Source organism: Nycticebus coucang, chromosome 3 (assembly GCF_027406575.1).
Source record: "Nycticebus coucang isolate mNycCou1 chromosome 3, mNycCou1.pri, whole genome shotgun sequence".
Classification (NCBI taxonomy): domain Eukaryota; kingdom Metazoa; phylum Chordata; class Mammalia; order Primates; family Lorisidae; genus Nycticebus; species Nycticebus coucang.
Genome location: NC_069782.1, coordinates 74182980 through 74210216, shown reverse-complemented (window position 1 = coordinate 74210216; position 27237 = coordinate 74182980). Strand labels below are relative to the sequence as shown.

At 40.5% G+C, this 27237-nt stretch overlaps 1 protein-coding gene across 4 annotated transcripts in view; it reads right to left on the bottom strand.

The window, feature by feature from the left end:
• CSGALNACT2 (chondroitin sulfate N-acetylgalactosaminyltransferase 2) overlaps positions 1-15288 on the bottom strand; it is a 65145-nt gene extending 49857 nt beyond the window's left edge. For 3 of the 4 annotated variants that reach the window (XM_053585432.1, XM_053585433.1, XM_053585434.1), the window contains exon 1: positions 15174-15288. The gene's annotated coding sequence lies outside the window, so the exon portion shown is untranslated. The remainder of the gene's footprint in view (positions 1-15173) is intronic. The other variant, XM_053585435.1, reaches the window with a different exon arrangement.
• Positions 15289-27237: the final 11949 nt, after the last annotated feature.

Below are 27237 nucleotides of genomic sequence, written 5' to 3'. Positions count from 1 at the left end.
CCCTCAATGAATCCCTAACAATAAAAAAAAAAGTATATATATTTTTTAATTTGCAGATATTTATTAACATTCAAAGACACTGTCTAATCTTCCATCAGCATCCAAAGCACCTTTTTAAGTTGCGCGCTTGCTGTGGAGAGTATTTTTATAAATATTCCGTGCAAATCTTTCAGAATAGCGCTGATATTATTAACTATAAAGTGGCAGCATTAAAGCTAAGGTTATCTATCTTTTTCCCCCTAGAGCAGTGGTTCTCAACCTTCCTAATGCCGCAGTTCCTGTGGGTCACGACCCACAGGCTGATAACTGCTGTCTGAGATATCTGAGATATCTTACATTCTATTTAATATTACAGTCAAGTATTTTCCAATGAAATAAAGAAAAGTTATTATAATTACTTCAGAATGTAAATGTTAGTTGCATAGCGATGTGGTTATTAAAAATGAAAAATTTCTATTAAAATCTTATGTGGGCTTGGCACCTGTAGCACAGTGGTTATGGCGCCAGCCACATACACCAAAGTTGGCGGGTTCAAACCCAGCCTGGCCAGAGCCAGCTAACCAAAATGACAACTGTAACAAAAAATAGCCAGGCGTTGTGGTGGGTGCCTGTAGTCACAGCTACTCAGGAGGCTGAGGTAAGAGAATCGCTTGAGCCCAAGAGTTTGAGGTCCCTGTGAGCTGTGACGCCACGGCACTCTACCGAGGGCAACATAGTGAGACTCTGTCTCAAAAAAATAAAATAAAATCTTATGTGCTTAGATCCTGAAAAGAACTCTGTCCATATTCTAGAAGACTAGATTATAACAGCTCTAAATATGTTAAGAATATTAAAGAAAACAACTATTTTTCTGTGGTTACATCTTGATTGCCATCATTCTATGTAATGTGTTTATATCATAAATAAGGTTCATTCACAGAACAGAGTTAATCTCAACAAACATTCTAAGCATAAATGCAGATAGATAAGTGTTTTGAGGAACAGAAAGGGATAATGTGAAAATAAGCTATTAAAGGTACATAACACAAAATGAAAGATCTCAGAGTTGAAAGAAATCTTAGAAGCCAACAATTCTAACTCTCTAAAACAGACTAACAGAACTTCCTCTTGTCGTCAAGATAGACTAACAGAGGCCAGATTTACTCTCACATTTCAAACAACAACCACCCCGCCCCCCAAATCCCCAAATGTGAAACAATTTTTTCAAAATATTCAACATCAGATAATAAAACTAGATCCCTAGAGAAACAAGAAACAAGTGGTTGCCCAGCTGACTGCCTCAGTTTCTAAGTCATACAGGAAGGAAGGGAAAGCTAAGGAGAACCCAGAATATTCCCTAAATTGGAATATAGGTAACTGAGGAGACTAAGGTTCAAAGGATATAGTACCACAGAGGAGAGAGCTGTACAAAGAGAGAACTCTAAAATATCTAAAAAGACACCCTTTTAGCAAAGGCTTATGAGGAAACTAACAGGACCCCAAAAAATTAGAGGGCAGGGCAGCACCTGTGGCTCAGTGGGTAGGGCACTGGCCCCATATACCGAGGGTGGTGGGTTCAAACCTGGCCCTGGCCAAAATGCAACAAAAAAATAGCCAGGTGTTGTGGTGGGCGCCTATAGTCCCAGCTACTCTGGAGGCTGAGGCAAGAGAATCGCCTAAGCCCAGGAGTTGGAGGTTGCTGTGAGCTGTGGGACACCACGGCACTCTACCAATGGCGATAGGGTGAGACTCTATCTCTACCAAAAAAAAAAAAAAAAAAAAATAGAGGGCATGAACTCAGCATTCAAACAGGGCCAGGAATAGTGCATATTCCCACCAGACATATTAGAAAACTCAAAATTCGTGGGGCACTGGGTAGAGTACTCAAAAAAAGTCTTGCCTCAGTAGTGGTAAATAATTATTTCTAGATTAAACATGGCTCTGGTCCTGCCAACAAATCTTAAAAACAAGACCTAAAAGGATCATATTATTTCCAAATAACAGCACAACAAGCTTCAAGAATATTTATAGGAATATAAAAATATCCAGCATTCAACAAAATAAAATTCACAAGAAAAATGATCAAGCATAAAGGAAAATAAGACCCATAATTAAAAAGAAGCAATAATTAAAACTGACCTACAACTGACACACGTGTGAATTTGCAGAAAAGGATATTAAAACACTTATAATAACTATATTAAAAAATGTTCATGGTCAAAAAACTTAAGAGGCGTGGATAACATAAAAAAGATCCAAATTAAACTTAAGATTGAAATGTCAATGTTTGCAATAAAAATATACTGAATGAGATTAACAGCAGATTACTTCAGAAAAACATATTACTGAATTGAAGACAGTAATAGAAACTGAAAAATGCAGAAAGAAAAAAGAATGAAAAATATGAACAGAGCATTGGTAAACTGTGTGACAACTTCAAACAACCTAATATATATGCAGTTAGAATCCTCAAAGAATAAAGAGGAGGTTAAAAGAAATACTTAAGGGCGGCACCTGTGGCTCAGTGAGTAGGGCGCCGGTCCCATATGCCGGAGGTGGCAGGTTCAAACCCAGCCCCGGCCAAAAAAAAAAAAAAAAAAAAGGGGCGGCGCCTGTGGCTCAAGGAGTAGGATGCCGGTCCCATATACCGGAGGTGGCGGGTTCAAACCCAGCCCTGGCCAAAAGAAAAAAAAAATAGCCGGGCATTGTGGTGGGCCGCCTGTGGTCCCAGCTACTGGGGAGGCAGAGGCAAGAGAATCGCCTAACCCCGGAGCTGGAGGTTGCTGTGAGCTGTGATGGCACAGCACTCTACCAAGGGCAATAAAGTGAGACTGTCTCTACAAAAAAAAAAAAGAAAAGAAAAGAAAAGAAAGAAAAAAAGAAATTATAGCAAGGCACATGCTATTTAAATTGCTCAAACCCAATGATAGAAGAATCTTAAAAGCAGCTAGATGAAAAATGTACATCACATACAAGGAGAAGATTATTCCTTAAAAATAACACAAGTGAGAAGACAGTGGAGTTATCTTTAAAGAACTAGAATGAAAAATATGCAAAACTAGAATTCTACATCCAGAAAAATTATCTTTGAAAAAGATAAGAGTCTCACTCCATTGCCCTTGGGTACAGTGCCATGGCCTCATCATAACTCAAAGCAACCTCAAACTCTTAAGCTCAAGAGATCCTCTTTTCTTAGCCTTTCTAGTAGCTGGGACTACAAGCACCCACCACCATGAAAAGTCAAAATACTTTTTCAGACACAGAAAGCTAAAAGAATTCATCACCATCAGGCCTGTACTACAACTCCTTTGGGCAAAGGAACATAATACTAGATAGAAATATGGATATGCACAGAGCAATAAAGAACTTCAGAAAGGTCAACTATACTGATAACACAGATTTTTGTTATTATCTAATCCCTTTTAAAGATAAGCATATGAAATGGACAAATTCCAAGAAAGATACAAACTAATGAAACTGATCTAAGAAGAAATACTTAATATGAATAAGCCTATATGACAAGAGATTAAATTTAACGGTAATAAAAAAAAGTCCAGGCCCTAAAGTAGAGTACTACATATTACTCTAAAGGTCTCCTATTAACATCTTTTTCTATTTGCCTTGTGACTTTGAGACAACAGCACTGATTCCTTACATAGTATTATGACTTTTAAGCAGTTCTTAATCTTTTGACTTTGCAATTTTGGGTACTACTAACACATATACTGTGCATCATTTCCAGGACATTTACACCGCCGTGTGCCAAAGTAACCTATAATAAGAATAACCTACCACCCTCTGAAAAACACAACCCATTTAAGACTGTTTATTTATTTATTTATTTTTGAGAGAGAGTCTCTGTTGCTCCAGCTACAGTCACCCCAGTAGCGTGATCATAGCTACTACAACCTCAAACTCCTGGGCTCAAGCAATCCTCTTGTCTCAGCCTCCCAAGTAGCTGGGCCTACAGGCACTGCCACCTTGCCTGGCTAATTTTTCTATTTTTTTTTAGCAATAAGGCAGGGGTCCTCAAACTACAGCCCGTGGGCCACATGCGGCCCGCTGAGGACATTTATCCGGCCCGCCAGGTGTTTTTGCCACAGCTGCCTGTCCTGCTTAGCAGCTGACTTGTCCGGGCCTGTGGTATTTTTGCCGCCCTGCCTGTCCCGCTTGCAGCCTACTCGTCTGGGCCACAGTGCGCATGTGTGGAATGTGTGCCAACTCTCCAACTCTGCTCCTTCTCTCTGTCTCTCCCCACCCAGTGTTTTTGCTGTCCTGCTTAGCAGCCCCCTCATCCTGGGTTGCAGTGCGCATGTGTGGAACGTGCCCCAAACTCTCTGACTCCCTCCTTCTGTCTGTCTCTTGACTCCTCCTCTCAGTCTCTGGTGTAATTGGAGGAGTCACCAGGTTGGCTGTGCAAAGCTTGCTGCTGCCTAAGGACGGAGGTAAGAACAAGTTAGGATTTTTTTTTTTTTTTGAAGTTAGAAGGTCTATTTTTTTTTTTTTATTTTGCAGTTAGTAGGGCCTTTTTTTTTGCAGTTAAGGGGGGCCTTTTTTTTCTGAATTTTTTTGCAGATGGGGGCAAAAAGTGAGTTTTTTGCAGATGGGACCTTTTTTTTTGAAGTTAGAAGAGCCATTTTTTAAAAATTATTTTTATTGTCAAATCATAGCTGTGTACATTAGTGCAATCAAGGGGTACAATGTGCGGGTTTCATATACAATCTGAAATATTTTCATCAAACTGTTCAACGTAGCCTTCATAGCATTTTCTTAGTTACTGTATGTAGGCATTTATATTCTGCATTTAGTAAGTTTCACCTGTAACCATTCTAAGATGCACTGTAGATGTGGCACCACTCCATTATTCTCCCTCCACCAAAACCTCCCCCCTCCCTTCCCCTTCCTTGGCCCTTTCCCCATAGTCTTACGCTATAGTTGGGTTATAACCTTCATGTGAAAGCTATAATTTAGCTTCATAGTAGAGCTGAGTACGTTGGATACTTCTTCTTCCATTCCTGAGATACTTTGCTAAGAAGAATATGTTCCAGCTCCATCCATGTAAACATGAAAGAGGTAAAGTCTCCATCTTTCTTTAAGGCTGCATAATATTCCATGGTATACATGTACCACAGTTTGCTAGTCCATTTGTGGGTCAATGGATACTTGGGCTTCTTCCATGACTTAGCAATTATGAATGGGGCTGCAATAAACATTCTGGTACAGATGTCTTTGTTATATTGTGACTTTTGGTCTTCCGGGTATAAACCTAGTAAAGGAATTATAGGATCAAATGGCAGGTCTATTTTTGGGTCTGTAAGTTTTCTCCAAACATCCTTCCAGAAGGGACATATTAGTGTGCATTCCCACCAGCAGTGCAGAAGAGTGCCCTTTTCTCCACATCCACGCCAACATCTCTGGTTTTGGGATTTTGTTATGTGGGCTACTCTTACAGGGGTTAGGTGATATCTCAAACTAGTTTTGATTTGCATTTCTCTGATGATTAAGGATGATGAACTTTTTTTCATGTGTTTGTAGATCGTGCGTCTGTCTTCTTTAGAGAAGTTTCTCTTCAAGTCCCTTTCCCACCCTGAGATGGGGTCACGTGTTCTTTTCTTGCTAATACGTTTGAGTTCTCTGTGGATTCTGGTTATTAGACCTTTATCGGAGGTATAACCTGTAAGTATTTTCTCCCATTCTGAGGGCTGTATGCTTGCTTTACTTACTATGTCCTTGGTGGTGCAGAAGCTTTTTAGTTTGATCAGGTCCCAGTAGTGTATTTTTGATACTGCTTCAATTACCTGGGGAGTCCTCCTCATAAAATATTCACCCAGGCCGATTCCTTCAAGAGTTTTCCCTGCAATTTCTTCAAGTATTTTTATAGTTTCATGTCTTAAGTTTAAATCTTTTATCCAGTGAGAGTCTACTTAGTTAATGGTGAAAGGTGCAGGTCCAGTTTCAATCTTCTACAGGTTGCCAGCCAGTTTACCCAGCACCATTTGTTAAATAGGGAATCTTTTCCCCACTGAATGTTTTTAATTGGCTTGTCAAAGATCAAATAACGGTAAGTAGTTGGGTTCATCTCTTGGTTCAGAAGAGCCTTTTTTTGAAGTTAGGAGAGCCTTCTTATTTTAAGTTGGTTAGTTGATTGTGGGTGGTTTCTAGGGGAGTTGGGTTCATCTCTTGGTTCAGAAGAGCCTTTTTTTGAAGTTAGGAGAGCCTTCTTTTTTTAAGTTGGTTAGTTGGTTGTGAGTGGTATCTAGGGGAGTTGCATCACAGTGATAACGCAAACAGCGCTTAGAGGTAATGCAAATGGTCAGAGCTCAGAGTTAATGATAATTGTAAGCGCTCAGTGTTAATGCAAATTGTTAGCACTCAGTATTAATGCAAATTGTCAGCAGTGTTATCACAAATGGTCAGTGGTCAGTGTTAATGCAAATGGTCAGTGCTCAGTGTTATCACATGGGGGCCCCAAACTGGTAATCTGCCTAGGGCCCCATGGGAACTTAATTGGGCTCTGCAGACAGCTGAGGAGTAGGAAACTCAATTTAATTGACAGTAAGTGCATTTATATTCTGATTGCTATTCAGTTGTGTATTATGTTGTATGTTGTATGCTGTGTAAGCCCCGGTTCACACTTTTGCAATCTCTGAGCAGTGCAAGTTCAGCTATGGCTCACCCATGCGATCAGATTCCACTGCAGGAAAAGGGAAGGCACATATGCCTTTTTTCTTCTGAAAAAAGGAAGTCTTCTCAACCATGTGATCAGATTCCTGTGAGAGTTCACAGATTGCAGTGCAGTTCACACAGGGAAGTGTGAACTGGAAAGGTGGTGGAGGAACCGGCTCTATAATCTTGCTTGTTCCCGCACCGCACCAGTGTGAGCCTGAGGTAAAAGCAGAGTTTCACCATATGGGCACTGGCAAGGCTGAAATGATGTGGACTGACAAGAGTGCACTGATGGACACTGATCAAACTGCATTGATGGGCAGTGTAGTCTGTATGTCTCTGTGTGGGCAAAGGTATTGCTGGTATATTGTTTTTGGAGCGCTGTATATACATATTGGTATTTTACTAATAGCAATCCCTAGGAAACAATGGTATCAAGAAAGAGAAAAATTGACTCAGAGTATAGGATATTCAAAGAACAGTGGACTTATGATTACTTTTTCATGCAGTACAAGGAAAGAGCTGTGTGTTTGATATGCCAGAATATAGTGTCTGTGTTCAAAGAATACAATTTGCGTCGACACTATCAGACTCAACATAAAGATAAATATGATTGTTTGGTCGAGAAAGGAGAAAAGATAAAATATTAAAACTGAAATATACATTGACAATTCAGCAAAATACTTTTGTGAAGCAGAAACGGCTAAATACTTCATCACTGTGAGCAAGTCTTCAAGTTGCCAAGCTAATAGCGTGCACTGGCAGACCATTCGTGGAGGGAGAATTTGTTAAAGAATGCCTTCTTTCTGTTGCCAAAGAGATGTGTCCAGAGAAGGCTGATTTATTTAGTACAGTGAGTCCTTCAGTACCCTCAATTACACGAAGGATTGAAGAAATGGGAGACAATTTGCATTAGCATTTGCAAAACTCCGCAAAAATCTTTCCTATTTTTCTTTGGCACTCGACGAAAATAATGATGTTCGTGATTCTGCACAACTTCTAATTTTTATTCGTGGGACGAATGACTATTTTGAAGTCACAGAAGAGCTTGCTGCACTGCAAAGCATCAAAGGAACAACTACAGGAGAGGATATCTATGAAAAGGTTTGCCAAACTGTGAATAGTTTGGAGCTGGACTGGGCAAAACTAGCCAGTATGACAACTGATGGTGCTCCTAGCATGGTGGGGTCTAAGAAAGGAGCAATTGTTTGCATTAACCAAGAGATGGACAAACATAACCATTCTCATCCAATAGCCATACATTGCCTCATCCGCCAACAAGCGCTGTGTAGTAAATCATTGAAGTGGGACTCTGTTATGAAAACTGTGGTATCTTGTGTTAATTTCATTAGAGGTATAATGCACTAAACCACAGACAATTTCAGGAATTTCTGTCTGAGCTAAATGTTGCCTGTGAAGATGTTCCATACCACACAGAAGTCCGTTGGCTGAGTCAAGGCAGAGTTTTGAAACATTTCTATGACTTACTTCCACAGATTACAGCTTTTCTGCTTTCAAAAAACAAAGAAGTACCAGAGCTCAATGATGCAGAATGGAAATGGCACCTTGCCTTTTTGACAGATGTAACAGAGCTACTCAACAGTTTCAATGTGCAATTTCAAGGAAAGGGGAAGCTCATCTGTGATATGCAATCACATGTGAAAGCATTTGAAGTAAAATTAGGCCTCCTCATCAAACAAGTGAAGGAGGAAAATTTCTGCCATCTCCCCACAACTCAAAATCTGTTAGCGGAAAATCCATTGGTTGCATTCCCAAATAAAACGTGTGGATTCACTGGAAAAGTTGCAAAAGGAGTTCCAATTTAGATTTAAAGAGCTTCATCTCCATGAACAGGACTTACAGCTTTTCCATAACCCATTTTCTACTGACACTGAAAATGTGGATATGATTTACCAAATGGAACTGGCTGAACTGCAGAATTGTGACTCTCTGAAAGACGCATTTAAGTCAAGCAGCCTTCATAATTTCTATGCAGCTCTCCTCTCTGAGACATATCCTAATCTCAGGAACCATGCACTCAAAATGGCAACCATCTTTGGCAGCACTTATGTCTGTGAACAGACTTTTTCCAGAATGAAACATCTGAAATCTCCAACCAGATCTAGACTAACTGATGCACACTTGCATCACTTGTTACGACTAGCAGTGACAAATACGGAACCAGACATTGACCATCTCATTAGCCAAAAGCAGGCCCATAGTTCCCATTGAAATACTGGTAAGTTTGTCGATTTAACTTTACTTGTTCTTCATTTTAAATATGGTATTTCTTCCCTTTTTTTTTTTTTTACTTCAAAACAAGATATGTGCAGTGTGCATTGGAATTGATTCATAGTTTTTTTTGTTAAAGTATAGTCTGGCCCTCCAATGGTCTGAGGGACAGTGAACTGGCCCCGTTTAAAAATTTTGAGGACCCCTGCAATAGGGTCTCACCCTTGTTCAAACTGGTCTCAAACTCCTGATCTCAAGCAATCCTCCAAGTGTTGCCTCCCAGAGTGCTAAGATTACAGCCACTACTCTCAGCATGAGTCTATTTATTTTTCAAGTTATATTCTGTATAACCTTTTAAAATTTTCTGTACAGAATACTACTAATATTTTCAAAAACTAAATTTATAATTTTGAGTTCATTTTTTTATACAGCAAAAACAAAGCCACAAATTATTTGGAAAACAACCATTCTTAGAAAACTAAAACTAAAATATTACAAGGTATAAATGTGGGGAAAGAAGGAAATTGGAACATTTTATTTATTGATAAGTTCTTAGTACTTATTGAGCATTATAGCAATATATTGATTTTTCAACATGTTACTGAATAGTAGATAAGTAATTAGAAATAAATGTAACAATCACCAGAAAGCAGTACTTACTCAACAAATACTAGACTACCTACCTGTGTGTCATGTACTGTGTTGGGCACCAAGAATAAGAAATACTAGGTGGATCCTTTTGATAAAGTATTTCTGGGAAAAACTATACTCCTGATACCTGGATTTCAGCAAGACAAATCAATATATCATTATAGATAAAGCAGAAAAATGTGCTTGCCTATGGCGCAGTAATAACCTAAAGGGTCAAGAGTAACAGCTATTTTATAGCTATTTAATCTCAGGCATGATTAAACCTCTCTGTGCTTGCTCTGTAAAATGAGGCAGTTTGCCTAGATAGCCAATGTTCCTTCCGCAATGTTATCATTTCTTTAATTAAAGCTAAACTAAACCTACACACCAACTTCATAAACTTTTGGAGGACAAATTTGATTCAAATAAACATGCCCCTTTATACAGCAATTCACAGTTCTACTTTTAAGATTCTATACCTCAGAAACATCTATACTAGTGTATAAGGTCACATGTGTAAGATGTTTATTAGTGTTATATGTGACAGCAAAATAAAAATAAAAGCAACCTGAAGTCCACCGATAGGGGAAAGTTTAAATAAACTGCAGACATTTACAGAGTCTGCAGAGTACATATCAGAGTATTTAAAAGGAATGAGATAGATCCTTATGTTCTAATGTTGATAATACCTACAAAATGGTGCTATTAGGTTGCAAATATTTTCTTTTCTGTATAATAGACTTGGGAACCAGATAGCTTAAATTTCAAATATCTGCTCTATCATTTCCTAACTTTTTGTTACAAATTCCTCAATATATAAAAACTTTAGTTTCCTTATCTGATAATTACAGAACCTACCCTGAGTGTAATTTTAATAATTAATCAAGTAAAATCTATCAAACATTAAGCGCTCAGTGTTAGGTATTATTTCCCATTAAGCAAACTTTTGTGGTGGTGTTGTCAACAGAGTTAAATCTAACACTCTTTTCCTATATAACTACTCAATTTTAACTTTCCTACCTGAAATAATCCTAATACAGTAGGACCTCCATCGTTGACCACTTCCCTATATTGACCACCTCTTAAACTGACCCAGTTTTCATAGACTGGACACATACCACACGTATGTGTATCTGTAGCAGTACGGCAGACCTATTTCCTTATGTTGACCAGTTTGTTATAGTCCCTTGGGTGGTCAACTTATAGAGGTTCTAATGTATAAGAAAATTTTCTCCTCAAATAGATATAAAATTCTTACCATTTATTAAGCAATTCATGTTCTTGCCACTAGTTTGAAATGCTACCTTTATCAGAAGCAAAATCCCCTTATATGTATAGGTCTATTTCTGGCCTCTAAACCAGGGGCCAGCAAACATTTTAGGTCAGATAGTGAATGTTACAAGCAATCAACTCTTCCTTCTGTTTCTTTGTGGCATAAAAGCAGCCACAGATGATACATACGTGAAAGAGCATAGCTGTGTTCTAAGGGACTTCATATAGTTTTCATGAGTCAACTCCCAACCCCACCCCTCAGCAAGCATTTAGAAGTGTAGGTCACTGTTAGGTCACAGGCCATACCAAAATACATGGCCAGCCAGAATTGGCAATCCTTGCTCTAAGTCCTCAATTTCTTTTTAGTCTTCTAAAAAAATTTATACCTTTAAAATTTCATAAAATAAATACATGTGATAAAAAGGATATAAGGGAACATAGTAAAAAGTCTCCCTCTTATTCTAAAGGCCCACTTTCCTTCTCCGATTTCTGTGTATCTTTCCAAAGCTATTGCCACTATATACATCTCAGCATGAACAGCCTTAGTATAAATGACTTTGAACATGGTGTTTCATCTCCAGAATAAATTTCTGAAAATGGAACTGGTATTTAACTTTCCTTGAAGTAGTCACTAACATGTAATTGGTGAGTATCTATAGCTTCTCCATTGCTAAGGGTAAGCATCCATTGTGCCTTTACCTGCTTCCCACCTTCCCAATCAACTCTAAAATCACAGTAACTTTTTGCTCCAGATTATGACAGCCTTTAAAATAATACCTACTTCAGTTTATGAAACCTTTCTTATTAATGCATTAATTTCTTAGCTATGGTTATCAGTGACTTAGGTTAAGAAATTTTACTATTTTCTTTGATCACTGCTGCTTGAATTTTACATCTATTTTTCTTGGATTATTTTTCATTTTGATATAGTATATCCTGGGTATTCCTAGTGGGTATGGGTGAAAGGGCTTTACTTTGCCCCCAGTCTGAATGACAGTTTGGCTAGGGGTAAAATTCTGAGTTCAAAATAAATCCCACGAACACTTCTTCTTTTTTTTTTTTTTTATTGTTGGGGATTCATTGAGGGTACAATAAGCGAACACTTCTTAAACACTGTTCATGTTCCAAACTGGAAGTCTAAAAGCGTCTGATTTCCATTCCTTTTTAAGCAGTGGTTCTCAACCTGTGGGTCGCGACCCACAGGAACTATATTAAAGGGTTGTGGCATTAGGAAGGTTGAGAACCACTACTTTATAAGTAACCATATATTCACCTTTGGAAGTTTATGAGTTGTCTATTTATCCATGAAATTCCTAAGTTTCATCAGCATTTATCTAGATGCATCTCTATCAACATTCTTTTAAGACTCTCAGTATATCTATTCCACTCATATACTCACAGTTCCACTCAGAGAAATAGCCTTGTTCTCTTGATACAAGACTTTAATTGTTTCCATTCTACTGTGAGTAGAAATGGGAAATGTGGCATCTGGTGTGAGTTGGTTGGGGATAAGAGTAGGAAGCAGGGGCTGTCAGCACAACTTACATATCTTCCCACAGCTCTCTGAAAAGGCATACTTCCTGATCATCCCCATTGCACAGATGAAGAAACAGAGATCAGAAAAGGAAGGAGTAATCTATATTTGCCAGTACTTTGTCCCCTGATACTTATTTCTGTCTGGCTTAGGCTGCCCAAGACTCTGTCTAAATATTCCAACCCTCAAGATCTGTTTTCTTTGCAGTTATTTCTTCTCTTTTGATTTCTATTCCCTCCTGGAACCTCTATTATATGTACATTGACTCTTCTAGATCTACTTTCCATGTAATGGCTACTATCCTACTTTCTATGTTTTAATATTTAAGAACTGACTTTTTTTCATGGTAGTCTGTAGGTGTTCAAAAGGCACGATACCCTACCAAATATGAGCATACTAATATTTATTTTAAAGTTTCCTTCTGTTTCTTACATTAACTTCCTTGCTTCTGTGTCTAGTTCTTGTATTTGTTCAATCTTGGTTTCTGTAACATGCAATTGATTTCCCATAAATGTTGAGTGATAATTTTTGTTATTTGTTCACATTATAAATATACTACAATCTCAGTCCATGTGGAAATTGCTATATTCCTGCAATAAATTCACATTTGTAACTAACCTAGTGCTTATGTAGCATGATAATAACAATGTAAGTTTACTGATTTGTAATACCATGATTTCTTCAATTAATTTTTTAGTCATATCCTTTCAGTATTTCCTTTTCCCTAACAACCACTAACTTGAGCAACACAGTACTTACGTAAGTGTCACACCAAACTTCAGACTCAGATCAACACCAGCTCCAACAGTTAAACAAGTAATGACAGTCTCACAGAAGACTGTCCTAGACGTGCAATCCAAGTTGTAAATAATGTAGTAATGAATGAATCACTTCAGTCTTGACCTCTTAATAGTTATGCTTTATTCCACCGCTTAATGTTATATTAGTTAAAATAATAAAATATATTTGAAGAAAAAAGAAGGCTCCATGTTGGGTAGAATGTCATTTTCTGCTTACCTTACAACTCAGTCATTCTACAGCTGCGGGAAATGCATACAGATGCTAAGACATTTGCAAGGATGTTCACAGCATTTTTAATGTTCAAAATATATCATGTAGGCTGGGCACAGTGGCTCACGCCTGTAATCCTACCACTCTGGGAGGCTGAGGCAGGTGGATTGCTTGAGCTAAGGAGTTGGAGACCAGCCTAAGCAAGACCAAGACCCTGTCTCTACTAAAAATAGAAAAACTAGCTGGTGTTGTGGTGGCCACCTATAGTCCCAGCTACTCTATAGGCTGAGGCAAGAAGATTGCTTAAGCCCAGTAGTTTGATGTTGATGTAAGCTAGGAGGCCACCACACTCTACAGAAGGCAACAAAGTTGAAACTATGCCTCAATTCTCCCCCTCAAACAAAAAAAATACATCACATACAAAAACTGGGAACACAAATATCCATCAACAGACTAGGCAGAGGTCATATTCCAATATGACAACATAGCAATATGTTGGAATATGTTTTATTCCAACATAGCAATAAAAAAGAACTGATACATACCATGGTATACATAAAGGATACCACTGCACAAAACATGGGTGAATCCCACAAGCAATATGCTGAGCATACTGTATAATTCTACTAATGTGTAACTCAAAATAGACAACACTAAAAGCTGCTGAGATATCAGCATACAGATTAGAGAGCAGGAGTACAACTGACTTTGAGGAAGCACAGGGACATTCTTGGTAAGATGGAAATGCGCTACAGTTATAATTTGATCTATGTTATCTGGTAGTCACACTGGTAATATATAAAAATTCACTGAGCTGTACAATTAAGATGCATTCACTTCTTGACTTCATATGCATTTTATACTTCAGTTAAAAAAAGTTACGAGGGAAAAATGTAACTTCCAAACTGGAACTAAAACTATGCTTATTCAGGTCAAAATTCTCTGAGCCATGCATAATGGAAATCCAACATCCTTTCTACCTTTTTTAGTTGCAATTTTAAACAAATGGTAGCAGAACAGAGGCACAAAACAAATTGATTTCTCATTTCCAAGATCAAAGCTACTATTTTAATACAATATTAAAAAACATTAATTCCACCAGAAATGAAGGCCCAGCTTCTGCGCGTTTGAATGATGGTGAAATATCATGACATCCCTCTATACATCAAAAACAAGGTAGAAAACACCTCCAAGTTTAACAATTCAGGACTTAAGAAAAGCTTCATCAGATTATAGTCAAACATGATGGCAATATCATCATCACAAACAGAGGTCTAACTATCGTACTTTATAGATTACTGCTCAGCCACTTGTTTGGGAATAAAGTAATTTTCAAGATGTATTCTCCGACAGCTGCCAGAGGCTCCCGGTCCCACTAATTCCTCCACAAACGAGCATCTTTTTAAAAAGCGTCCGTTCTGGTCTCTGTCAGATAAAAAGGGGCTGCTGTCAGAGAAAACTATTTTAAAGCATCCAGAGGTAACGGCTGACTAAAAAGTTTATCCACTGAGAGGAGAGAGGGTGGTGAATAGGTTTTTTAAAAAAAAAAAAAAAACACAGTGACACGCAAACTAACGGTCTCTGGCAGCAATGTTCTCAGAAGAAAAAAAAAAAAAACCGCAGCTTTTCCCTAAAACCAGAGCGAACTCCGGAAGGCTCATCTGTCAGGCGGCCCCAGAGACTCCACAGAGCTCATCCGGGAGGCGACCCCACGAGGACAGAGTTCCCGGGAGATTCGCCTGGAAGGCTACCGGACACCGACAGCCCCCGCAGCCCCGGCGCCCGCACCGCTAGGGACCGAGTCTGCGGGAGCCTCAGGCGGGCGAGGCCGTGTCGTCCAGGTACTCACCGTCCTCGCCCGCTCTACGAACCGCGACCGCTGCGCCGCCGCCTGCTCCCGGGCCGCGAGCACACCCCGGCGGCGCCAGCGCCTCAACAGCCCACCCTCCGGGCGCGCTGCCGCGCCGAGAACGGCCACTTCCGGCACGAACGAGGAAATGAGGCGGCCGCTGCCGCGAGCCCCGCCCACCTTGCCAGGCCCCGCCCACTCCACGCGCCCCGGGCACAGCGTTAGGACTCAGTGGTACCTAACGTATTCGTATTGATTATACACCTATCTGTTGAGAAATATGTGTGTTTACTCCCAGAAACCATTCCTGGATACCAGCGGAGTGCCGAGACTCCTGCCCGAGCCAGCGCCCGCGGGGAAAGAGCCCGGCTGCAGGCTTTGTGGCCATCCGGCGGGAGGGACTGGGCGGGGTGGCAGCGCGGTCTTGCCTTGGACCCTGTCCTGGGAGCCTGAGAGGGCCGTGTGCGCCCCCGTGGGTGCTGAGTTAAGGCTGACAGGCACCCAGAGGTGTCTGAGCAAGGAAGCCCTGGGCTGCCTGTGACCCGTAGGCTGGTCATTCCATTTTTTTGGACCTGGGTTTCCTCACATGTTAAATGAAAAAGTTGAGGTGGGCATTCTGGAAAACTACTTCAAGGTCAGATACTGTATGATTTCAGTGAGTGAGGAAAAAAGAGACGCTCTTTCCCCCATCCCTCTATTCAGCTGATTGTTCCAGAAGCATCAGAAGCATCCCCTAGGCACTTTGTCCAAGTACCAGGCTGGGCAAGCGAGAGCATGTCGGCAGCATCAGGCTCACTGCATCCCTATGGAAGGGTGAATGAATGAATGTTGGTAAGCCCTCCACAAAGGTAAGTCTGTATCTCCACTAACCAAATTCAAAACCACCTCACAACCTAAAGTGCTGCAATGCATGGTAGACACAACCCTCTGTCAAACGTTTTCTTCTTTCCTTCACGCACCCTAATGACGCTGCTGGGTTTTCCTCCCTTTATCCTGCCTTCTTACTGATCATAGCGTGCCACTCAAGCCTGGTGCAGACAGCTTCTGCCGGCGCTGTCTTTGAATCCTGCCGATACTCCCAAACCTAGAGCAGGTCTGGTCCTCAGGTTAGCCGAGAAAACTAAAAAACAGGGTCTCACTCTGTGGCCTGGGCTAGAGTGCAGTGTCATCACAAACTCCATGGCAATCTCAAACTCTTGGGCTCAAGCAATCCTCCTGACTCAGCCTCCCAAGTAACTGGGATTATGGGTGCATGCCACCATGCCTGGCTAATTTTTCTATTATATATTTTTTAGAAGAGATGGGGTCTCACTCTTGCTTATGCTGGTCTGGAACTCCTGAGCTCCAGCAATCCTCCACTTGGGCCTCCCGGAATGCCAGGATTACAGGTGTGAGCCACCATGCCTAGCCAGAAAAACATGCTTTAAAAAAAAAAAAAATCCAACAATCTCCATTCTGATGCCTTAAAAAAAAGACAACTATTAATCTTTCCCGTTGTCCTGCCTGCCTTTGAGTCTCGGCCAAAAACAAGTGATGCTAGCTGACTCCCTTGTATAACAGGTTCTGAATAAATAGCTTTTGCCAGGTCTCATCTGGGTGGCCTCCATTTTTTCCCACAGTTTTCCTACTGGCTCTAAGATGTGACCTGTACCACTTGTCATGGAGGTCTCCAGCCTTCCCAGGGGCCATTGGTTTATCGAATCCACCCCAATATGGATAAGTCAGCACTGGGTCTGAACTTGCTGTCTGTGCACTGAGTTCCCTGGCTGTTTATTCCCAGGTCCCTTAATGGGAAAGATTAATAGTTTTTTTTTTTAAGGCATCATTCCCAAGTACCTGGGTTTTTATATGGATTCCCACTTCTTTGGAATGTCTGGTGGAACCAAGATATTTTATATTCATCCCTTTTTGCTGTCTCTTGTGTTACTGTTTTGTGCTGTGCTGTCTAGAAGTTTTTTGGTTATAAAAGGAAAATTATAGTGTGGAACACAGACTTAGGCCTTACAAGTCTGTTGTTTAGCTGGCCTCACAGGCCTGTGAGCAAGCAGTTCTCATGGGACCAGTGTCTACTTGGACAGACTTTGTTGTGGATCATCAAGAAGACTGGATGAGGTTTTCCTTCCATCTTAATTTTCCGTCCCAAGAGACACATATTACATTCCTACTCAGCATCAGGAGCCAGCTCACATGGTAGTAACTGAATTGAAATCCTCTCCTCATCCAGGGTAAAACTCCAGCTTCTTTTTTTTTTTTTTCTGTTGTTAATCTATCTTTTTTTTTTTTATTGTTGGGGATTCATTGAGGGTACAATAAGCCAGGTTAAAAACTCCAGCTTCTTATGTGTACTGTCTTTACAATCCCAATCCTTGTGCCATCTCTGAAAGCATTAATTTTGAGGATGATTTGATGAAGATTTAACTGGAGGAACATCTAACTTGAACAAGATTGCTTATTTGAGAGATGCCTTAGGAAAGAAAAGGCATAAGTCTTTTTAGACCCAAATGGGCAGCATTTTTTTGTAGTCAGAGGACTCCAAATCAAATTCTGATTCAAAAATTGCTTCCCTAAAAGATTCTTTGGCCAAAGCTAATGGCAATTTGGCAAATTTAAGCAACAATGAACTAGACTCACGTTCCTACCCTGTTAAGGTGTGCTCTCAAAGATGCACTAGGTCTTATTTTCAGGGACGTCTTCTCTTTCCTGTAAGTAGGTCTTATTTTCAGAGAATGTCTTATTTTCAGGGAAACAGGGTAGTAAGTCCTCCCATTTGTCCTTTACTTGCATCCCCAAATCCTGCTCTCTCTCCTCTTACCTTTTCTACCTCTCTCCTTCCACACATCTGTCCACTCCTCCCTCTCTCCCCCTGTTCACATCCCTACCCTTCCCCAACAACCCTCCTAAGACCCGAAAATGCCAGGGCCCTTCATAAAGATCCATCCTTCCTCTAAGGCCCATATTCAAGCAACTGGAGAATTTAAACCTTAGACCCAAGCATAATTAATGACTCAGACAAGATCAACAACTATTCATAGAATAATCAAGAATATTTGGGGGAGGCCGAGCGCAATGGCTCACACCTGTAATCCTAGCACTATGGGAGGCCCAGGCAGGTGGATAGCTTGAGCTCACCAGTTCGAGACCAGCCTGAGCAAAAATGAGACCCTCGTCTCTACTAAAAATAGAAAAACTGAGGAATGAGGATCGCTTGAGACCAAGTTGGAGGTTGCTGTAAGCTATGACGCCATGGCACTCTATCCAGGGCAACAGCTTGAGACTCTGTCTCAAAAAAAAAAAAAAAAAAAAAGGCTCGGCACCCATAGCACAGTGGTTACGGCGCCAGCCACATACACTGAGGCTGGTGGGTTTAAATCCAGCCTGGGCCAACTAACCAACAATGACAACTGCAACAAAAAATAACTGGGCATTGTGACGGGTGCCTGTAGTCCCAGCTACCTGGGAGGCTGAGGCAAGAGAATCGCTTCAGCCCAAGAGTTGGAGCTGTAAGCTGTGATGCCATGGCACTCCACCAAGGGTGACATAGCAAAACTCTGTCTCAAAAAAAAAAAAAAAAAAAGAGTATTTTGGGGAAAAATATTTTGGGGGCCATATAACCCAGGGTTGCCTGCCAACTTGTACACATGTTCATGAGAACCTCAAATGCTAAATCCTGAATGACAAAAGCTAACTGGACTCACCAGGAAAGGAACCTGTAGGATTCCGCTGTCCACAATAAACCTGAGAGTCCATAAAAAGGCTCAAAACATAAAGCAAAGTCTCCTAAAAGCCATTTATACAACATTTTGGGGGGAAAAAATTGGACCCTAATTAAATCATGAAAACAGAAAAAAGATGAATCTATAAGAGATTTTGGTGACAGGCTAGAAAATACATTGCAGCATTTGGGAGTCTACGAAGCAGCCCTTTCCTCTCGTTTTGTCTAGGGGTTAAGCTTAAAATTGAAAACTTAATTTGAAAACAGAAATTAGAATGGAAAATAACCTTTCTGTCTGAACTAAAACACATGGCAGACATTTGGAAAGGGATTTAGAACAAAAAGATGACAGGACCCAAAATAAATTTGTGGCCCTGCAGATCAAACAGCTAGGTGTAGACCCGTTCCCATACCAGACAGCTATTGACAAGTGCCCTTGTAGATATTGTAAACAAAAGAGGCTCTGGAAAAGATCATCTCATCTTACAAAAGAAAAACCAAGAGAAAAAGAAAAACCCTTACTTCAGATCAATGAGCTGCTCTGAGGAGGGGAAAAGCGCCAATATCCTCAATACTTTTAAGCACTCAAGGTGCATTAACATATGTACAGATGGTGTGTTTAGTTTCCTAGGGATGCTGTTACAAATTACCACAAACAGCATGACATAAAACCATGGAATTTATTCCCTCACAATTCTGGATAATAGAAATCTGAAATCAAGGTGTCAACAGGGCCATGCTTGTCGGAAAGCTGTAGGGGAGGATCCCTCATGGCCTCTTCCTTGCTCCTGGTGGTTGACAAACTCCTTGGCATTCCTTGGCTTGTCACTATATCACTCTAATCTCTGCTTCTGTCTTCACATTGGGTTCTCTCCTGTGTCTTCCCTATGTCCAAATTTCTCTCTTCTTCTAAAGACAGCAGTCATTGGAGGAGGGCCCATCCAAATCCAGTATGACCTTCTTTTAACTTGATCTAACATCTATAAAGACCTTATATTCCACCAGTGAAGACTTGAACATATGTTTTGGGAGGACGCAGTTCTACCTATACAGAAGGCAACCTTGTCAGTTTCTGGCACTAGGTACCATCACTACTGTTTCTACACCAATCCCTGCCACCTGCACTCACTCAACCTCTTCCTTGGTGTAAACATACCACACAGTTGGTAAGCCTTTCAAATAACCCATGATGTCCTCTATTCCCCAGCCCTTAACTGCAAGCCTTGAGCTCTTAGCTACAAAACATTCCTTCCTGCTCTGTGACGCCAAACCTGAAAATTTATTTATTTATTTAATATATTTTTTACAGTTTTGGCCGAGGCTGAGTTTGAACTTGCCACCCATGGCATATGGGGCCAGCGCCCTACTCCACTCCTTGAGCCACAATCCCTAAAAATTTAATAGGAAGAAACTTAGGTTGTCAAATGGAACTGTAATAGTCAATGCAGACCAGAGCCTTTGGAACTGTTTGGGAGGTCACTCCTAAGCAAGTTGAGTCTGCTTTGGATAGATTGTTGCCTTCTCCGTTATCTTTGATACATGCTCCCTTAGATGAGGAGCATGATACTCCAAGGGCTCAAAATTCTATGATACAGGGAAACAGGGAAGTGATTGGAGCAGAACCTATTAAAGTTCTAGAGATCCTACCAAACCATTACTCAAACTTTCCCATGTCCCTTGAAGCCAGGGACAGTTGAAAGCTTTGTATCCAAAGGTCTTCTCATAGTCCACACTAGCCCTTGCAACACCTCCTCCTGCCAGTACAGAAATCAAGTGGATGGGATTATCTATTTGTTCAAGACCCAAGAGTCGTCAGCAGTTAGCCCTCACTCCCTGGTAGTACCTATCCCAAATGACATCCTTCCATTCACCCCACCTGAAGCCACCTGCTTCATTACAGTGGATCTTTCCTTGGCTTTTCTCAGCATACTTCTAGACTAGAACAGTTAATATTTTTTGTCGTAGTTAAATATGCACAACACAAAATTTACCATTTAAACCACTTAAAAATGTACAGATCAGGGTCATTAAGTATATTCACCTTGTGCGACCATCTCCACCATCCATCTCCAGAATTTTTCATCATCGCAAGCTGAACTTCTATACAGGCAGTCCCCAGGTTATGAACAAGATAGGTTCTGTAGGTTTGTTCTTAATTGAATTTGTAAGTTGGAACAGATACATTCACTTATTACCTGTAATAGCCTCCATTTGTAAGTGAGAGCCATATGTCAGTTGGATGGTTTTATTTTTTTGTTATTATTTTTTTGGAGACAGTTTCACTTTGTTGCCCTTGGTAGAGGGCCATGGCATCATAGCTCACAGCAACCTCAGACTCCTGGGCTCAAGCAGTTCTCTTGCCTCAGCCTCACAAGTAGCTGGGACTACAGGTGCCCAACATAGTGCCTGGCTAAGTGGGATGCTTTTAACTGGGGAACTAACTGCTTGTACTCACTAAGCAACTCTGCATTCTTCCCTCCTCCCAGTCCCAACAACCTCCAGTCTACTTTCTGTCTCTATGAATTTGACTATTCCGGATAATTCATATAAGTGGAATCATACAATACCTGTCTTTTAAAATAATTTTTCAGATTCGTATGAAGGTACAAATGATTAGGTTACACTGTTTGCATTTGTTAAGTAAAGTCCCTGTTGTAGTCGGGTCCCACACCCGGGAGGTGTGCCATATACCCTTACATTGTGCCCTTTAAGTGGGCACACCAATCCCTCTCCCTCCTCTGGCCTCCCCCCTCTCCCGAACTTGAATTGAATTGAGTTTTTGTCTTGTATGGGCTTGTATTAGTTTGTCTACTGGCTTCATATTAGTATTGAGTATATTGAATACTTGCTTTTCTATTCTTGTGATACTTCACTAAGAAGAATGTGTTTCAACTCCATCCAGGTTAATACAAAAGATGTGAAGCCTGCATCTTTTTATGGCTGAACAGTATTCCATGGTGTACACATACCACAGTTTACTAATGCATTCATGGGTTGACAGGTACAATATCTTTTTGTGATTGGCTTATTTCATTCAGCATGATGTCTTCAAGGTTCATCCATGTTGTGGCCTGTGTCAGAATTTCCTCCCCCTTTAATGCTGAATAATGACAGTCAATGTCGTTGCCCGCCGAGGCACCCTGTAACCTCGTGAATATAAATAGCCAGGACACAGATTGAAGGTACATGCCTGCGAGGGGTGGGCTTCCCATAGGTGAAGGGAGAGCGCCAAGTAACCTCTGTCGTGGCCTTTTATTAAAGCATTATATAACAGGTGTGAGGGGCCCACGGACAAGGGCTGCGTGCTTAATGATCCTTATGTGCTATTTCCCCATGGGCTCAACTCCCACTCTATTGCACCATGATAACATCTGCTTGCTAATGAGCCGAAGGCCCTACTATTTTCCTCAAGTCTTTTTCTTTCTTCTTTCCTTTTCTTTTCTTTCTTTCCTTTTTTTTTTTTTTTTTTTTTGGTTCCATCCAGGTCTTTAATCAAAAGATCCAAATTTTGCTATTCCATTCTGAAATGATATGTATATTATTTCCTACTCTGCTCAGAGAAAAAGGATTCTGTTTACTTGTTCTCATCCTTAGTAGAAAAAGGAAATAAAGTTTCAAAAGATAAATTACAGTTTTTCTAAAACACAGTCCATTATTTAGGGTGTGACCTAGTGTAGGAAAACCTCTTTCTTCATAGAATAGAAATTATCCAAATCTATCCTAGACCCCTTAATAAAACAATTGAGAAGATTTCCAAGTTTAACTGAATATTGCAGACAATGGGTACTACATTCTTTAGAGATTGCATCTCTTTATGAATTGACTGTGTTCTCAGGAAGAGACTCTTCTCAAGAAACTGAGATAGGAAGAGGCCTCCTGGAACCTGAAGAAGTCTCCTCAATGGCCTCCTTCCCTAGACATTTGTAACAACAGAAAGGCCCTTTGTCTATCAATCTGTGTGTGATCTGGACAAGCAAGCTTTTGGAGCTTCATAGGAACCATCTAACCCCATCACTTACTATAGCCTTACCTTTGACTTGAGTGAAAAGGTTATGCCCCCTATCCTATGGAATGCTATGGTTTGAATGTCCCCTCTAAAACTCATGTGGAAACCTAATCTCCAAAGTGGCAGTACCAAGAGGTGGGGCCTTTAAGAAGTGACTGGATCACAAGGACTCTGTTCTCATGAATGGATTAATTCATTCATGGATTAATGGGTTATGTGAGTGGTGCTGATAGCTTTATATGAAGAGAAAGGAAGACCATAGTGAACAGGCTCAGCCCCCTTGCCATGTGATATTCTGTGTAACTTCAGGACTTTGCAGAGACCCCACCAGCAAGAATGCTCTTAGCAGCTGCACATGTTTGACCTTTCATTACTGTAAGATACATCCCTTCTCAGCCTCCATAACTATAATAAACTTCTTATAAATTACCCAGTTTCAGGTGTTCATTATAAGCAATAGAAAATGGACTAATACAGGTTGATAGTTCTTCTGTGAAATTTGTTGATGCTTCTGCTGAACCACTTCAAGACTCCCCGCTTGACCTCATGGTTCCCTATGCAGCACAGACATCACCCTGACTGTGCACACTTTCAGCCAGTTCATTAATCTCTACAAGTGCCTATCACTGTACTCTTTTCATTGAATTCTGCCACTCTCCCACCCAAACAGAAGGGGAACCTTGTGCTTGTCCTATCTCAGGAAACTCTCTGCACCTTGTTCAGGTTGATTAGAGACTCCCACTGAGAACCCTGACCTAATACTATTTGTGGATTAATTGTATCTTGAAACCTGGCTCAGCGCCCATAGCTCAGTGAGTAGGGCACTGGCCACATACACTGAAGCCTGGGCCTGCTAAACAACAATGACAACTGCAACCAAAGAAAAAAAAAAAAAGAAGCCAGGTGTTGTGGTGGGCACCTGTAGTCCCAGCTACACAGGAGGCTGAGGCAAAAGAATTGCTTAAGCCCAAGAGTTTGAGGATGATGTGAGCTGTGACGCTACCAAGGGTGACATAGTGAGACTCTGTCTCAAAAAAATAAAAATTATATCTTAAAACCAAAGCTGGAAGTTATCAAGCAAGACTTACTATCACTAACAGAAATTACTAATTCCTTTAGAATACAGTCCTCTATTACAGGTGGAATCAGTCTGCATGACTGCATTTACTATAGCTTTTTGGCTAGCCAAAGACTAGATAGCAAACATAGAAACAGATCGGAAATATATTCTTAGAGTAGAACAGGCCTTGGGGATTCTGGGGATTCCCTACCCATGGGACAGCAAGTCAGGCAGTTCTCAGGTGCACTTCTACTTCCTTAAGATGTGACTGTTATAAAGGTGGTGTTTGCAAAGAGAGGTTAGATTTAAGCTTAAAGAAATGCACTAGCAGATCATTATGCCAAACAAGCAGCCTTAATGTTTACACTCCTATCTAAACCCTCAAAGGATAAATCTCTGGAGGGATTCAAAGCAATAGTTATAAAATATTAATATTTTGTCCCTGATTCTAAGAAGGAAGAATGGGAAAAAAGTAACCATATCCTTCACTCAGATAATCTCAATTACTCCCAAAATAGTAGCTTGGTAGCACCAATGGTTTCAGATGGATATTAACTAAATTTTTCCATGAAGCAACTCACAAGGCACAGATTGATTACTTTTTAAAGCCAAGGTTATTTTGGGGTCATGTGTCACCGGTCAACATCACCCTGAAACAACTATAAAGGGAGGACATGGCCAGGACCTAAAGCCTTAATGTCCCTTTGAACACTGTCAGATGGAATTTACCTAGCTTCTACCCTCCATGTGATTTGAATGTGTTTATAGCCGTGAAACTCCAGGGTACTGATACTTGAGTTCATTTATTCACAACTAAAGAAGTAATCTAGAATTGCACACAAAAGGAAGGCTGCTTCAACGGGGATTTTCGAGGACTTTCTAAAAGCAACTGATCTTCAGGAGCAGACAGCTGTCTCAAGACCTTGTGTACAAACAGATGACCTTACAAAGTGGACAATTTCTATTTGTTAGACCAAGACCCCTGTCTAATTCTTGTTGCTGTTGTTGCTTTATAAATATGTTTGTTTATAATCATTCTTCTCATTTTCTATAGGCTCATGGTTGTCATCCACCAACAATGGCCCTTTTCCTCTCTTTTCTTTCCTCTTCATTACAATTGTTAGGTTAGTACATACTCATTTTAATGACATTCTTAGATTATTCTAAACAGTTGCCACTGCCCTTCGATCTTATTGACTACTGAATGTGCCTTCCACGATCAGACTCCCAGATAAAAACCTCTGAGAAATCCTACTCTCATCAAAGGAGACCACGGGAAATTATAGCTCATGATATTTCCACTTGCAACAAAACAAACAACCTTAAAATCTGTTACTTTGCTAAGATCTGTGTCTCCCAGAAAAAAAAAAGAAATTATTACAATGTGTTGATCAGATCCTACATAATTCTGATTTGAACTCAATAACCTTCATAGAGTAATGACCCAAGTACTTAACAAGAAACAGAGATCCAAATATGTAAGGCCTGTTCAGACCTGATATGAACAATCGCTCCATGTGTTCCTTCTGAATACCACTTCCTTTGTGGTCAGGATGCCTGATCTTGTTTGCCTCAGACTCACATCTCATACACTTTAGTAATAGCACTAGAAGATTTGTCTTTCCACATACAGCCTAATCTATAAATCACTAGGCTGAAATATCCAACTAAGTTGTGAGCTTTAAAAACAAGCCACTTGTCTCAGTGTTTTGTGCTGCTATAACAAAATACCTGAAATTGGGTAATTTCTTTTTCCTTTTGTGACAGTCTCACTCTGTTGCCCAGGCTAGGGTGCATGGTGTCAGCCTAGCTCATAGCAACCTCCAACTCCTGGGCTCAAGTGATCCTTCTGCCTCAGCCTCCTGAGTAGCTGGTACTTCAGGCACCCACCTCACTGTCCAGGTAATTTTTCTATTTTTAGTAGAGATAGGGTCTCACTCTTAAGCTCAGGTCTCAAGCTACTGAACTTAAGTGATCCTTCCAACTCAGACTCCTAGAGTACTAGGATTAAGCAGGGGTCCTCAAACTATGGGCCCGCGGGCCACATGCGGCGGTGTGATTGGATTTGTTCCTGTTGTGTTTTTTTACTTCAAAATAAGGTATGTGCAATATGCATAGGAATTTGTTCATAGTTGTTTTTTTTTAAACTATAGTCCAGCCCTCTAACGGTCTGAGGGACAGTGAACTGGCCTCCTGTTTAAAAAGTTTGAGGACCCCTGGGCATGAGCCACAGTGCCTGGCCAACACTGGGTAATTCCTAATCAACAAATGTTTATTTTCTTACAGATCTGGAAACCAGAAAGCCCAAGATCAAGGGACTGATCTTGCAAGGACTATCTTGCTACATTACCACTTGGTGGAGGGTGGAAGATAAAAAAGGTGGTCTAAAATGGCCCATGGCCCATTTATAATGACATATATATAATTTATTTTTTTACTATATATATAATTTTTTTATTATATATATAATTTATTTTTTTACTAAGACCCTCTTTATCATTTATAATAATATTAATCTCACCCATGAGGGTGGAGCCTTTATAGCCTAATCACCTCTTAAAGTCCCACCTCTTAATATTGTGACAATGGCAATAACATTTCAATATGATTTTCTTTGGGCGGGGGGATGGTCAAACCACACCTTGATTATCCAGCACTCCATCTGGGGGAATTACTGACTCATTTATGCAGACAATTAGAATAGTGTCCTCATCTGTAAGAGTTTGGGGGACTTCATTAATGTCTGGAAAGAAAAGTGAGGTTTTTAGCAAATGGTTTCTAGGAAAGACACTGAAGGTAGGAGAAATCTAGTGTCCCTTGGGATAGTAAGAAACTTATTGTAAGAAACTTATTGCTAACCCCCCAGAAGTCATTAACAATGCCACCTCTTCCCTAGGTGGAACACGTCGGTCTCACCCTCTTGCCACGAATAGTGAAGGACAGTCATATTGCTCTAGATTTCCTTTGGTTTCCTAATACTGTACCAGGATCAATGAAACAGGCAAAGGTAAAACAGGCCATATGTCACCTTGGGCCAAAAGCTGTTTGGTTCTCTGAGGTTGACCTTCATGGCCTACAGGGATTTTGCTCTTGGCCTGCGTCAGTTCGTTGAGGTTCTTGATTGAAAGCAACAACTGCTCGTTTCTGTCACACTGGTCACGATGCTGTTCCACTGCATCCCATTCTTATAAAAAGAGCACCATGATGCAACAAAAACAAAAAGATCAAGATCGCACCATACAGCTGACCATGGAGATGACTAAATAATCTCTAAGTGGTGAGGATC